The sequence below is a fragment of the Oncorhynchus tshawytscha genome, linkage group LG16 (genome assembly GCF_018296145.1).
Source record: "Oncorhynchus tshawytscha isolate Ot180627B linkage group LG16, Otsh_v2.0, whole genome shotgun sequence".
In the NCBI taxonomy this organism is placed as follows: domain Eukaryota; kingdom Metazoa; phylum Chordata; class Actinopteri; order Salmoniformes; family Salmonidae; genus Oncorhynchus; species Oncorhynchus tshawytscha.
Window position 1 is genome coordinate 82,307,755 of NC_056444.1, and position 15,695 is coordinate 82,323,449.

The following is a 15,695-nucleotide window of genomic DNA, read 5'->3' on the forward strand; positions in this document are numbered from 1 at the left end:
CCTTTATATGTGACAAATCAAATTTAATTTGGATTTGACTTGAAATTCACCTTTCTGCAGAACACTAACCTAAAACACAAGGCCAAATATACACCGGAGTTGCTTACCAGTGGCCTAGTTACAGTTTTGATTTAAAAATCGTCTTGAAAATCTGTGGCAAGACTTGAAAATGGCTGTCTAGCAATGATTCGCAGTCAATTTATAATCCAGGTGTGGAAAGCTCTTAGAGACTTACCCAGAAACACCTCACAGCTGTAAACACTCTTAGAGACTTACCCAGAAACCCCTCACAGCTGTAAACACTCTTAGAGACTTACCCAGAAACCCCTCACAGCTGTAAACACTCTTAGAGACTTACCCAGAAAGACTGTAAACACTCTTAGAGACTTCACCCAGAAACCCCTCACAGCTGTAAACACTCTTAGAGACTTACCCAGAAACCCTCACAGCTGTAAACACTCTTAGAGACTTACCCAGAAACCCCTCACAGCTGTAAACACTCTTAGAGACTTTACCCAGAAACCCCTCACAGCTGTAAACACAAAGGTCAAAGGTGATTCTAACATGTATTGTGTGAATACTTATGTAAATGAGATATTTCTATATTTCATTTTCAATACATTTGAGAACATTTCTAAAAACATGTTGTCACTTTGTCATAATGGGGGTATTGTGTGAGTGAGAAAAATAAATATTGAATTCATTTTGAATTCAGGCTGTAACATAACAAAATGTGAAATAAGTCAAGCAGCCTGGCAGCCAAGGAATACTGAAGGCACGGTATGTACCACGGTGCATTGTTGTGGTACTATGTTGCACACTGAATGTCCCATGGTGCATTGTTGTGGTACTATGTTGCACACTGAATGTACTATGGTGCATTGTTGTGGTACTATGTTGCACACTGAATGTCCCTATGGTGCATTGTTGTGGTACTATGTTGCACACTGAATGTACTATGGTGCATTGTTGTGGTACTATGTTGCACACTGAATGTCCCATGGTGCATTGTTGTGGTACTATGTTGCACACTGAATGGTGTTGGGCTTTGATAATGCGAGATAATAAAATAAACTAATCTGAATTTATTGACTGAAAAATAGTCTGTGTGTGGTTGTGTCACGCGGGACTAGGTGTGTGTGCAGGAATCAGACTCAGAGAGAGAGTAACGGAGTAAAGTGCTTTACTATTGCACACCAAACTGATAAGCCCAATAAAATACAGGGTGTAGGACACTATACCAGACAACCCAAAACCACAGGGTGTCCAGTATAGAAAACAAAATACACTACGACCTAATATGTACACACGTGACAAAAGACAATCCCACACCAAACAAGGGCGGGTCAAACTACTACATATAGGGAAGCTAATTAAACTAAAATACACACAGGTGAAACTAATAAGACAAAACCAACAGACAAACGAAAAAGGGATCGGTAGCGGCTAGTAGGACGGTGACGACGACCGCCGAGCACCGCCCGAACAGGCAGGGGAGCCAACTTCAGCGGAAGTTGTGACAGGTTGGCTTGGTTTTGATGAAGATTCAATTGAAGAAGAAGAAGAAGAAGGCCAAATCAAAGTTGCTCAAACTGATCAATTACATTTATTTCACCTTTATTTTAACAGGGAAGACATATTGAGAACCTAGGTCAATTTTACAAATACGTCCTGTATATACACAACATAAATATACACATTATACCCAATCTATATACAGTATATACAGTGCATTCGGAAAATATTCAGACCCTGTGACTTTTTACACATATTGTTACGTTACAGACTTATTCTAAAATGGATTAAATACATTTTGTTCTTCATCAATCTACACACAATACCCCATAATGACAAAGCAAAAACAGGTTATTATAAATTTGAGCAAATTTATAAAACATAAAAAACTGAAATATTACATTTACATAAGTATTCAGACCCTTTACTCAGTACTTTGTTGAAGCCCCTTTGGCAGCGATTACAGCATTGAGTCTTCTTGGGTATGACGCTACAAGCTTGGTACACCTGTATTTGGGGAGTTTCTCCCATTCTTCTCTGCAGAGCCTCTCAAGCTCTGTCAGGTTGGATGGGGAATGTCGCTGCACAGCTATTTTCAGGTCTCTCCAGAGATGTTCGATCGGGTTCAAGTCCGGGCTCTGGCTGGGTCACTCAAGGACATTCAGAGACTTGTTCCAAAGCCACACCTGCGTTGTCTTGGCTGTGTGCTTAGGGTCGTTGTCCTGTTGGAAGGTGAACCTTCGCCCCAGTCTGAGGTCCTGAGCAGGTTTTCATCAATGATTTCTCTGTATTTCTCTGTACTTTGCTCCGTTCATCTTTCCTTCGATCCTGACTAGTCTCCCAGTCCCTGCTGCTGAAAAACATCCCCACAGCATAATGCTGCCACCAACTTGTTTCACCGTAGGGATGGTGCCAGGTTTCCTCCAGACGTGACACTTGGCATTCTGGCAAAATAATTAAATCTTGGTTTCATCAAACCAGAAGATCTTGTTTCTCATGGTCTGAGAGTCCTTCTGGTGCCTTTTGGCAAACTCTAAGTGGGCTGTCATTTGCCTTTTACTGAGTAGCGTCTTCCGTCTGGCCACTCTATCATAAAGGTCTGATTGATGGAGTGCTGCAGAGATGGGTGTCCTTCTGGAAGGTTCTCTCATCTCCACAGAGGAACTCTGGAGCTCTGTCAGAGTGACCATCGGGTTCTTGGTCGCCTCCCTGACCAAGGCCCTTCTCCCTCTATTGCTCAGTTTGGCTGGGCGGCCAGCTCTAGGAAGAGTCTTGGTGGTTCCAAACTTCTTCCATTTAAGAATGATGGAGACCACTGTGTTCTTGGGGACCTTCGATGCTGCCGGCATGTTTTTTACCCTTCCCCAGATCTGTGCCTCGACACAATCCCGTCTCGGAGCTCTGCTGTCATGTGTACACCATCTCAGGCCTCTAGGTCACCAGGCTGCTGGTTATCCCGCACACCTGTCACCATAGTCAAGCACACCAGCGCCTCATGACACTCACCTGGACTCCATCACCTCCTTGATTGTCTTCCCTCTATCTGTCCCTCCCCTTGGTTCTTTCCTCAGGTGTTATTGACTCTGTCTCATGACACTCACCTGGACTCCATCACCTCCTTGATTATCTTCCCTCTATCTGTCCCTCCCCTTGGTTCTTTCCTCAGGTGTTATTGACTCTGTCTCATGACACTCACCTGGACTCCATCACCTCCTTGATTATCTTCCCTCTATCTGTCCCTCCCCTTGGTTCTTTCCTCAGGTGTTATTGACTCTGTCTCATGACACTCACCTGGACTCCATCACCTCCTTGATTATCTTCCCTCTATCTGTCCCTCCCTTGGTTCTTTCCTCAGGTGTTATTGACTCTGTCTCATGACACTCACCTGGACTCCATCACCTCCTTGATTATCTTCCCAATATCTGTCCCTCCCCTTGGTTCTTTCCTCAGGTGTTATTGACTCTGTCTCATGACACTCACCTGGACTCCATCACCTCCTTGATTATCTTCCCTATATCTGTCACTTCCCTTGGTTCTTTCCTCAGCTGTTATTGACTGTTTCATGTCGGTGCGTTGTTTTTGTTTCGTGTTCATTGTTTTGTTTATTCATTAAAACACTCACTCCATGTACTTGCTTCCCGACTATCAGAGCACTCGTTACATCTGCGGACAGTTCCTTCGACCTCATGGCTTGGTTTTGCTCTGACATGCGCTGTCAACTGTGGGACCTTAAATAGACAGGTGTATCCCTTTCCAAATCATGTCCAATCAATTGAATTTACCACAGGTGGACTCTAATCAAATCGTAGAAACATCTCAAGGATGATCAATGAAAACAGGATGCACCTGAGTTCAATTTAGAGTCTCGTCGCAAAGGGTCTGAATACTTATTAAAAAAGGTATTTGTTTCCTATTTTTAATACATTTGCAAACATTTAAAAAACAATAATAATAATTTGCTTTGCCATTATTGACTATTGTGTGTATATTGATGAGGGAAAAATTTGGTCCATTTTAGAATAAGGCTGTAACATAACAAAATGTGGAATAAGTGATCGTGTCACGAGTTACTAAGGTGGGTGGAATCAGGCGCAGAGAGCAGGTTTCAATTATTGGACAGTTTATTCTCCGGAGCACAAAACAACGGTCAACCCAACACACAGGGTGAATAATCCAACACACAGGGTGAATAATCCAAAGCAGGACCAGAATAGTCCGGAGAATAAAACTCATGAACACCACCAAATAACAGGAATACAAAAACAATCCCACACAAAACAAGGGCGGGACAACCTACTAAATATAAGGACGCTAATTAAACTAAAATACACACAGGTGAAACTAATAAGACAAAACCAACAGACAAACGAAAAAGGGATCGTAGCGGCTAGTAGGACGGTGACGACGACCGCCGAGCACCGCCCGAACAGGCAGGGGAGCCAACTTCGGCGGAAGTCGTGACAGATCGGGCCTGAATACTTTCTGAATGGCCTGTAAATACACATTAAAATACAAAAACACAGTCATGGGAAGCACAAATAAAACATCACAACTCACCCAGAAAAACAGACACATTCCTCCACAAATACGTCCCCAATAAATACTTTAAATTGCCCGAACGGCACCAGAACATCAAGATAAAAACATTTTTATTTGTTATTTTGTTCCAGCCAATAAAGTGTATTAAAAAGCAGATTTACCTCGCTCGGTGGAGACCCTAGGAACCTGAAGACTTAACCAATCCTGTGAACAGGTTAGGCAACTTCGGTGTCTACACTGCAACAGCAAATTTAGATTAGAGTAATGTAGAGATCTAGCCAAGTCCAGCCAACCTTTTGATACAGGATACAGTGGTGAGTATCAAAACTGTCCCCTGTAACAAAACAAAAGGGCATTATGGGAGATGGCATCCAAAGGTTCAAGCGTTTTAGCAGCTGCACTTTGATGAATAATATCATCGTAATCAAACAACAGATCAAAAGGTTGACTGAATAATCTGCTTCCTACCGTTTAGAGAAAGGCACCATCTGTTTCAGTAGAAAAATAACAGCTTTAAATCTTCTTCTTAACCAGATCATCTTTATGTTATTTAAACATCAAATCTCCGTTCGATTGGAGAACCATCTGATGAGTCTCAACATGTAGTTCATCTGAAACTTCGAGAGAGAGTTTGAAAACAACATGTATTTTCTTTTTGTCTGTATTAAGCACAAGTTTTAAATCACCAATCGATTCCTGCATATGGTACCTATAAAATGGGAGTGTAGTTTTGACACAGCCAGATCAACAGTCAGGGGTAATGGCATACACAATATATAGTATCATCTACCTATAGATGAAGTTTACCATTTAAAAAAAAAAATCAGATTGACCAATGGTGTTTCTATAAATAGTGAAGAGATCAGGTCCCAGAATCCACCCCTGTGGTACACCTTTATGTACTTCAAGACATGCAGACTGAACCCCGTCAATGACGATGGCTAAGCTCATCATGATACCATCAACAGGCCTATCAAGGACTTGTTCAATAAAATACCATGATCAACAGTATCACAATCTTTTGACAGGACCAGAAATAAAGCAGCACATTTCATTTCAGAGTCTAAAGTATCGACACGATAATTAACAGCTAAACTGGTTACTGTGATAATTAAATGCCCAGGACTAAACCCTGTGTCCTAAACCCTGTGTCCTAAACTGTGTCCTAAACCCTGTCCTAAACTCTGTGTCCTAAACCCTGTGTCCTAAACCCTGTGTCCTAAACCCTGTGTCCTAAACCCTGTGTCCTAAACCCTGTGTCCTAAACCCTGTGTCCTAAACCCTGTGTCCTAAACCCTGTGTCCTGAACCCTGTGTCCTAAACCCTGTGTCCTAAACCCTGTGTCCTAAATCCTGTGTCCTAGACCTAGACCCTGACTGTAGTGGTTGTTGTAGTGGTTTTTGTAATAGTACTGTGTCCTAAACCCTGTGTCCTAAACCCTGACTGTAGTGGTTGTTGTAATAGTACTGTGTCCTAAACCCTGTGTCCTAAATCCTGTGTCCTAAACCCTGACTGTAGTGGTTGTTGCAATAGTACTGTGTCCTAAACCTTGTGTCCTAAACCCTGTGTCCTAGACTGGTTTACATTCTAAATAGATTTCTGAGATGTAAAAAAAAAATAGCTTTGTTGTACATTTACCCAGGATTCAATAATCTTATCCAGACCAGGAAGTCTTGAAATGGGGTTGATAAGTATTGAGATCACGACATTTAAAAAACATATCCTTCATCATGCTGTCTATCTGAAACTCGATAGACATAAGAGGCATGGACTTTATGGCTCATCCACTCTCTGACAGGGTAGCTATAGATTACATAACAGCCTTTTTGTTTATAAACTGTAGAAACAGGAAGTGGAGAGACACTGGTTTAAAGATGAGGTAAGGCTTATTACATGACGCTGTAACTATTTAGGAAGACCATGGACGGGTCCTAGCCAGCCTTATGTAACGGATGTGAAGCGGCTAGCTAGTTAGCGGTGCGTGCTAAATAGCGTTTTAATCGGTGACGTCACTTGCTCTGAGATCTTGAAGTAGTGGTTCCCCTTGCTCTGCAAGGGCCGCGGCTTTTGTGGAGCGATGGGTAACGATGCTTCGTGGGTGACTGTTGTTGATGTGTGCAGAGGGTCCCTGGTTCGCGCCCGGGTATTGGGCGAGGGGACGGTTTAAAGTTATACTGTTACACATACCTGACTGTAGTCACCCAAAAACCAGCGGACAATGAAATAGAAATAGAATATAATAAATTCTACATTTGTCAACTTCTGTAAGAAACTGACATTGTATTCTGTCTATAGCTGGCCCGGCAGAACCAGTGGGACCTAAAGCTTTAGTGTATGTGTTGTCATAGCGAGAACTTAAATCTTTAACCCCACGGTGGTGTCACTTGACTTGAGATCCTGCTGCTACTATGTTCAACAGCAACCCTTCCCCCTCACTTTCACTTTAGGACTTGCTATTTTCAATAGCAGAGAGCGGACAGCAGATGGCGCCGTTGTGGCTCTATTGGGCTCAAAGTCACTGCAACAAGTCGTCAAATCAAATCAAATGTTATTGGTTCACATACATGTGATTAGCACATGTTATTTGCTGGTGTAGCGAAATTGCTTGTGCTTCTAGCTCCGACAGTGCAGTAATATCTAATATCGAAGTAATATTTAAGAAATTACACGACATATACCCAGCTCGGATGGTTGATGATCTTTTTGGCCTTCCTGTGACATCGGGTGCTGTAGGTTTCCTGGAGGGCAGGTAGTTTGACCCCGGTAATGCGTTGGGCAGACCGCACTACCTTCTTGAGAGCCTTGCCGTTTCTGACTGTGCAGTTGCCTTACCAGGAGGTGATACAGCCCAATAGGATGCTTTCAATTGTGCATCTGTAAAAGTTTGTGATGGTTTTAGGTGACAAGCCAAATTTCTTTAGCCTCCTGAGGTTTAAGAGGCTCTATTGTGCCTTCTTCACCACGCTGTCTGTGTGGGTGGTCGATTTCAGTTTCTCAGTGATGTGTACGCCGAAGAACTTAAAAACTTTCCAACTTCTCCACCTCGGTCCCGTCGATGTAGATGGGGGAGCGCACCCTCTGCTGTTTCCTGAAGTCCACGATCATCTTCTTTGTTCTGTTGACGTTGAGTGAGAGGTTGTTTTCCAGGCACCACACTCCCAGAGCCCTCACCTCCTCCTTGTAGGCCATCTCATCATCGTTGGTAATCAAGTCTCCTCATGGAGGAGGGATGCTCATCATACTCTAGAATGGCCCTTTGGTTCAGGTCTGCCTAGCTGCGTGACAGTAGTAGGCTGCATCACAGCACTAGCTCTATCTAAATTCATCTTTATCAATTCCTTGCACCCTCTCTCCTCGCCTCGTTCACAAAGCCCATTGGAGAAGAAGATCCTGATAGTCGGGACCTTGGACCTTGTCCTCAAATACAGTTTGAGAAGGAGGCGAAGAGATAGGATGCAAGGAATGCTTTAACATGGCCCCTCCTCTCTAACATGGCCCCAATCTCTTTAACATGGCCCCTCCTCTTTAACATGGCCCCTCCTCTCTAACATGGCCCCAATCTCTTTAACATGGCCCCTCCTCTTTAACATGGCCCCAATCTCTTTAACATGGCCCCTCCTCTCTAACATGGCCCCAATATCTTTAACATGGCCCCAATCTCTTTAACATGGCCCCAATCTCTTTAACATGGCCCCTCCTCTTTAACATGGCCCCAATCTCTTTAACATGGCCCCTCCTCTCTAACATGGCCCCAATCTCTTTAACATGGCCCCTCCTCTCTAACATGGCCCCTCTTCTTTAACATGGCCCCAATCTCTTTAACATGGCCACTCCTCTTTAACATGACCACTCCTCTCGAACATGGCCCCAATCTCTTTAACATGGCCCCAATCTCTTTAACATGGCCCCTCCTCTCTAACATGGCCCCCCTTTAACATGGCCCCTCTTTAACATGGCCCCAATCTCTTTAACATGGCCTCTCTAACATGGCCCCCTCTCTTTAACATGGCCCCAATCTCTTTAACATGGCCTCTCCTCTCTAACATGGCCCCCTCTAACATGACCCCTCTTTAACATGGCCCCTCCTCTCTAACATGGCCCCAATCTCTTTAACATGGCTTTAACATGGCCCCTCCTCTCTAACATGGCCCTTCCTTTAACATGGCCCCATCTCTTTAACATGGCCCCCTCTTTAACATGGCCCCTCCTCTTTAACATGGCCCCAATCTCTTTAACATGGCCCCTCCTCTCTAACATGGCCCCAATCTCTTTAACATGCCCCCCTCCTCTCTAACATGGCCCCTCTTCTTTAACATGGCCCCAATCTCTTTAACATGGCCCTCCTCTTTAACATGACCAATCTCTCGAACATGGCCCCAATCTCTTTAACATGGCCCCCCTCTTTAACATGGCCCTCTTCTAACATGGCCAATCTCTTTAAATGGCCCCTCCTTTAACATGGCCCCAATCTCTTTAACATGGCCCCTCCTTTAACATGGCCCCAATCTCTTTAACATGGCCCCAATCTCTTTAACATTTTTAACATGGCCCTTAGTTAACATGATTAACATGGCCCCTCCTCTCTAACATGGCATTGTCTAACATGAAGCTAACACAGCATTTTAACATGGCCCTTCCTCTTTAACATAACATCTGAACATAACTTTAACATGGTCTTAAACATGTGACAAATCCCTTTAACATGGCCCCAATCTCTTTAACATGGATCTCTTTAACATGGATTTAACATGGCCCATCCTCTCTAACATGGCCCCTCCTCTCTAACATGGCCCCAATCTCTTTAACATGGCCCCAATCTCTTTAACATGGCACCCTCCTCTCTAACATGGCCCCTCCTCTCTAACATGGCCCCTCCTCTCTAACATGGCCACTCCTCTCTAACATTCCCTTTCTCTCTAACATGGCCCTTCCTCTAACATGGCCCCTCCTCTCTAACATGGCCCCTCCTCTCTAAATATTCCCTTTCTCTCTAACATGGCCCTAACATTCCTCTAACATGGCTCCTCCTCTCTAACATGGCCCCTCCTCTCTAACATTCCCTTTCTCTCTAACATAACCCTTCCTCTAACATGGCCCCTCTCATCATTCAAGATGAAACACTGCCAGCAAAACGCCCTCTATTGTACTCCATGCACCAGACAGCAATTTAGTCCAAGTTGGTTTGATTTAGAGTGTAATTCATAGCACAAGATTATTCATTCTCCAGGATATTCCTTTTTAGAAATGGAGTTTGAGGGCCAATCTCTAAATTGTTACTATAGGCCTCTTGCTGGATGATAATTGAATTGGTATATCATGCTTGGACAAGGCCAGAAAATACTTTGCATGGGACTTTTTTTTCCTAAAAGTCAAAGTATAATTAAGAAATGCAGGCTATTCTGGAACATTTTCAACAGTGTGACACGTTTATGGGACTGGGGTCCACTCCTTTGGAATGAATGGCTTTACAAGGTAGAGCCTGGGGTGTAATAAGGAAAGTGGTACTATATTCAATAATCTGTTACATAATACATACATAATAAAATATCATTACATCCGGGATAAATTAGAAATGACATATATCAGGCCTGCACTTCAACCCGGAGAAACAAATGTGCATCACCTACAGAGTTTGAGACATAAAGACACTGAAACATGAGATGCAAGCAGATGTCGCAGAGGAGACCAGCAGCTGATATTCTGCACGTACTCAATTCTGCGTCAGTTTCCTGCAACGTTTACGTCACCCTTCTCCGTGACCACTCATGTTGGATCAATTCAACAATTTGTAGCCTATTACATTTCTGCTGCATTTAGTTTTTTTTAGGCACGATATCCCTTACGTTTTTTGGGGGGGGGTGACGCTAAGGTTTAAAAGACCCCAGATCATATATTTTTTTTCTAGGCGAAGTCGTGATTCCGCTGGAGAACGTGCAGTATGTCTCGCACTCTCATATGCCGCGTGAGTCCATCCTACCCAATCAGATAGCGAGGAGGAAATCACTTCCTGGATTCTGTCCACTTATCAGCACGGTGGACTGTCACGAGCGCCTTCTCTGTCGACCGAACGAGAGAGAACACTACCCTTGCACACGGTTAGGCCTGATAAAGGTAAGATGAATACATGTATTGTATTTATTATTTTGCGGCATTAGTTTACTTAGTTAAGACTATAATTGCTTCTTGTCTCAAATTTGATAAAATATCCGCTAGTTTTAGACAATTTGTCTGATGACATTGTAGATGACATCTGATGACATATCCCCTTCATCATCATCATCATCATCACCGAAAATGCCTAGTTCTCTCAGTGGTCTATATCTTTGGTATTTTGTATTTTCATTTTGGAGCTTTCAGTTTTTGGAATGCTATTCATGACATGATGTTGCTTGGCCATGTCTTGAAGCTTGGTAGCTAGTCTATTTTAAACCGTCAGCTGGCGAGATGTTACTCATTTAGATACAGCAGTGTGTGAGTCTGGGGGAGAGGAAAGGGAGTCAAGTTGCAATCACATAGCTAGATAACAGTGTTTCCTAACTACTGAAGTACCCTGCCACACCTTTCCGTACCATTTTTATTAGATGAAGACAGTTCACTATTGTTTTCTTGCCAATCACTGGTATGCAGTGTGGCCAAGTTAGTACTAGATGTGGGAGGGTCTAGCTACAGAATGTAGCAATCTGTTGCTGAAACAATGTAGCCAACTGTGGTTATTTTGTGGTTCTCTTTCGGAGAACCAATATGTTTCTATTTGCACGGCGACAATGGAATAGACATAGTGCACGTTTACTAAGATAAATATTGAGATAACTAGTTTAATTTACCATCTTTATTGATTTTATTGAACTTTTATTTAACTGGGCAAGTCAAATGATGTTTTACAATGGCGTCCTACCCCGGCCAGAGTCTGTAGTGACGCCTCAAGCACTGAGATGTGGTGCCTCTAGACCGCTGTGCCGCTCGGGAGCCCCTCGGGAGCCCCATCTGTTAGAGATATTTTAACTTCCTTGTCATACCCACTCAGAGATAATGAAAAACAGGTCGAGGCAAGAAGCTGAATTTAATCCTGGAATGTCAAGTCTCTTTTGTAATGTTTTTCCATTGTGAGGAAGCCCTTTAGGAAGCATTATCAGACAAGGCAGATGGACAAAAACACAACTTAATGTGTTATCGCTGTTATTACTACCACAGGGATTATGTTTTGTTTCCTTAAATGTCAGGGGACTTTAGCTGCTGTGTGCTCTGACTGTAGGCTAAACATTACTGTGAGTGCTATAGAGATCAAAAGTCGTGTCTCTGTGTGTATGCGTCTGTTAACGCAGGCTGACAGTTGCCCCCTCTGCCCTCCCTTTCTGTCATTTTGAGCCAGTGGCGAGTTTCCACACAATCTACATTTAAGGACAGAGTATTTTCCATTGGTCCAGAAGGGGTTGGTTGGTGGAGTGTCTGTCTGTCAGGCTTTAGTGCCTGAGCCTGGAACATGGGGTTCATTCATGCATTTATAACAGTGGAGGGGTAGATGAACTGAAAGTCAAGGCAAATACAAATTAAAAAAAAAACAGATCTATACGCTATGTTCTGTATTACATAGTCCAGTCACTCGAGCAGGGTTCATCAACTTGATTCAGCCGCAGGACGATTTGTCTTGAGCGGATGGTCAGGGGGTCGGAACATAATGACAAATCATTTGTAGACAGTAAAATTGACCGCAAGAAGCCCAAACAGATATAATATTTGATCATTTCAAACCTTGTATACTATCACGTGTCTCTCTCTTATACGTGGAAATACTTGGGAACAACTGTCCAAAAATTAAAATCACTTGGGAGCTGATTTCCTGTTTTTTTTATATAGTCTTTTATGTCCAAGAATGAAAATTCTGAAAAAATTGCAGCGGCCAAATAAAACCACATCGCAGGCCAAATTCGTCCCTCTGGCCACTAGGTTGGGGAAGCCTGCTCTAGGGGCAACCAGGGCCTTGGCTGTGTTCCAAATGGTGACCCATTCCCTATATAGGGCACTAGTTTTTTATAGAGTTGGCATTTGGGAAGCTAGCTGAGTATAGAGCCTCTGTCTGGTCTAAAATCTCTCTTTCCACACACTTGAGACTTGGAATGTGAAGAGATAGCTGGGCTGCTAATAGACCAGAGAAATGCTCAGGACTAGGCTACATCACAGTAAATGTATAAGGTACGGTAGGTAAGCTCATAAGCCAGGGTTAAGAAGACAAACCCACTGAGGTACATGTACAATGCATTCGGGAAAGTGTTTAGACCCCTTGACTTTAATAAATAAATAAAGTTACAGCCTTATTCTAAAATAGATTAAATTGTTATTTCCCAGGGCCTCCCGGGTGGCGCAGCATCACAGTGCTAGCTGTGCCACCAGAGACTCTGGGTTCGAGCCCAGGCTCTGTCGCAGCCGGCCGCGACCGGGAGGTCCATGGGGCGAAGCACAATTGGCCTAGCGGTGTCTGGGTTAGGGAGTGCTTGGCCGGTAGGGATATCCCTGTCTCATCACGCACTAGCGACTCCTGTGGCGGACCGGGCGCAGTGCATGCTGACCAGGTCGCCGGGTGTACGGTGTTTCCTCCGACACATTGGTGCGGCTGGCTTCCAGGTTGGATGCTCACTGTGTTAAGAAGCATTGTGGCTTGGTTGGGTTGTGTATCGGAGGACGCATGACTCTCGACCTTCGTCTCTCCCGTGCCCGTACGGGAGTTGTAGCGATGAGACAAGATAGTAACTACTAAAACAATTGGATACCATGAAAGGGGGCACATTTATTTGTTTTTTCCCCCCCCTCATCAATCTACATAATGACAAAGCAAAAACCGGTATTAATACATTTTTGCAACGTAAAAAATTTAAAATAAATCTAACTGAAATATTACATTTACATAAGTATTCAGACTCTTTACTCAGTACTTTGTTGAAGCACCTTTGGCAGCAATTACAGCCTTGAGTCTTCTTGGGTGTGACTCTACAAGCTTGGCACACCTGTATTTGGGGAGTTTCTCCCATTCTTCTCTGTAGGTCCTCTTGGTGATCCAGAGTAGCGGGGCGAAGGTATAGGACGACAGGCAGGTTCAGGGTCGGGGCAGGCAGAATAGTCAGAACCGGGAAACTAGAGAAACAGGAGCAGGGAAACAAAATGCTGGTAGGTTCTACGAACAAAAAACGAACTGGCAACAGACAAACCGAGAACACAGGTATAAATGCATTGGGGATAATGGGGAAGATGGGCAACAAATGGAAGGGGGTGGAGACGAGCACAAAGACAGGTGAAACAGATCAGGGTGTGACAGCAGCAACTTTGTACAGGTATTCTACACATGTGCATCACATGACATTGTCTGCAGCACTTCTTCAGCATTATCTGCACGGGCCTGAATATGGACTGGTTTTCATCAAGCTGTCCGCTCAACAGGAAGCTTCACTAATCAGTGTCTGTAATCTGGTTCAGGTTATTAATCAACCTACCTGGGTGTTTACAAACACTACAGGAACAAGATCATCCACATGTATTGATCACATGTTTACTAATACTGTAAGACTTTGTTCTAAAGCTGTATCCGTACCCATTGGATGCATTGATCACAATATAGTGGCTATATACAGGAAAGACACGTTTACAATAGCTGGGTCTAAAATAGTGTATAAGAGATCATACAAAAGATTTGGCTGTGACTTATGTGGATGATGTTAAAAAATATTTGTTAGTCTGATGTGACTAATGAGGAGCATCCAGAAGCTGCACTTGATGCATTTATGAAATTGCTTCTTCCAATTATTGATAAACAAACACCTGTTAAGAAACTGACTGTTAGAACTGTTAAGGCTCCATGGATTGATGAGGAATTGAAAAACTGTATGGTTGAAAGAGATGGGGGCAAAAGGAGTGGCTAATAAATCTGGCTGCACATCTGACTGACTGCAAATTGAGAAATTGTGACTTAACTCAACAAAAAGAAGAATAAACTGTATTATGAAGCCAAGATCAACGATATAAAGAACGACAGAAAAAAAAAACCTATGGGCAGAAAGACTAATTCAACTCCATCATCCAATCAGATGGCTTATTCATCACACAACCATTTGATGTTGACAATTATTTTAATGATTACTTCATTGGCAAAGTGGGCAAATTTAGGCAGTAAATGTTAACAACAAACAGTGAGCCTTCGTATTCATGCATAAAAAAAACAAATAATTAAACAAAAGCACTGCAGGAATGACTTTTGTGAAGTTAGTGTGGGAGAGGTGGAAGATGTATTGTTATCGATCAATAATGACAAACCTCCTGGCATTGACAATTTAGAGCCACTATATAGCCACTCCTACTGAGGATGGTAGCTGACTCTATAGCCACTCCTACTGACTCTCTATAGCCACTCCTACTGAGGATGGTAGCTGACTCTATAGCCACTCCTACTGACTCTATAGCCACTCCTACTGAGGATGGTAGCTGACTCTATAGCCACTCCTACTGAGGATGGTAGCTGACTCTATAGCCACTCCTACTGACTCTATAGCCACTCCTATTGACTCTATAGCCACTCCTACTGAGGATGGTAGCTGACTCTATAGCCACTCCTACTGAGGATGGTAGCTGACTCTATAGCCACTCCTACTGAGGATGGTAGTTGACTCTATAGCCACTCCTACTGACTCTATAGCCACTCCTACTGAGGATGGTAGCTGACTATAGCCACACCTACTGACTCTATAGCCACTCCTACTGACTCTATAGCCACTCCTACTGAGGATGGTAGCTGACTCTATAGCCACTCCTACTGAGGATGGTAGCTGACTCTATAGCCACTCCTACTGAGGATGGTAGCTGACTCTATAGCCACTCTTATCTGTCATATCTTTAATCTGAGTCTAGAGAAAAGTGTTTGACCTCTGGCCTGGAGGGAAGACAAAGTAAATCCACTACCCGATAGTGGTAAAGTGACCTTTACTGGTTCTAACAGCCAACCTATCAGCTTGCTGCCAGCTCTTAGCAAACTGTTGGGAAAACATACAATGTTATTTCTCTGTAAACAAATTAACAGACTTTCAGCATGCTTATAGAGAAGGGTACTCAAAATGTACTGTACTGCACTGACACAAATTACTGATGATTGGTTGAAAGAA

At 43.3% G+C, this 15,695-nt stretch overlaps 1 protein-coding gene across 2 annotated transcripts in view; it reads left to right on the forward strand.

Moving 5' to 3' along the window:
- The first annotated feature begins 10,507 nt into the window (after positions 1-10,507).
- Positions 10,508-15,695, forward strand: part of LOC112216434 (alpha-enolase-like) — a 30,816-nt gene continuing 25,628 nt past the window's right edge. For both annotated transcript variants that reach the window (XM_042299789.1, XM_042299788.1), the window contains exon 1: positions 10,508-10,665. The gene's annotated coding sequence lies outside the window, so the exon portion shown is untranslated. The remainder of the gene's footprint in view (positions 10,666-15,695) is intronic.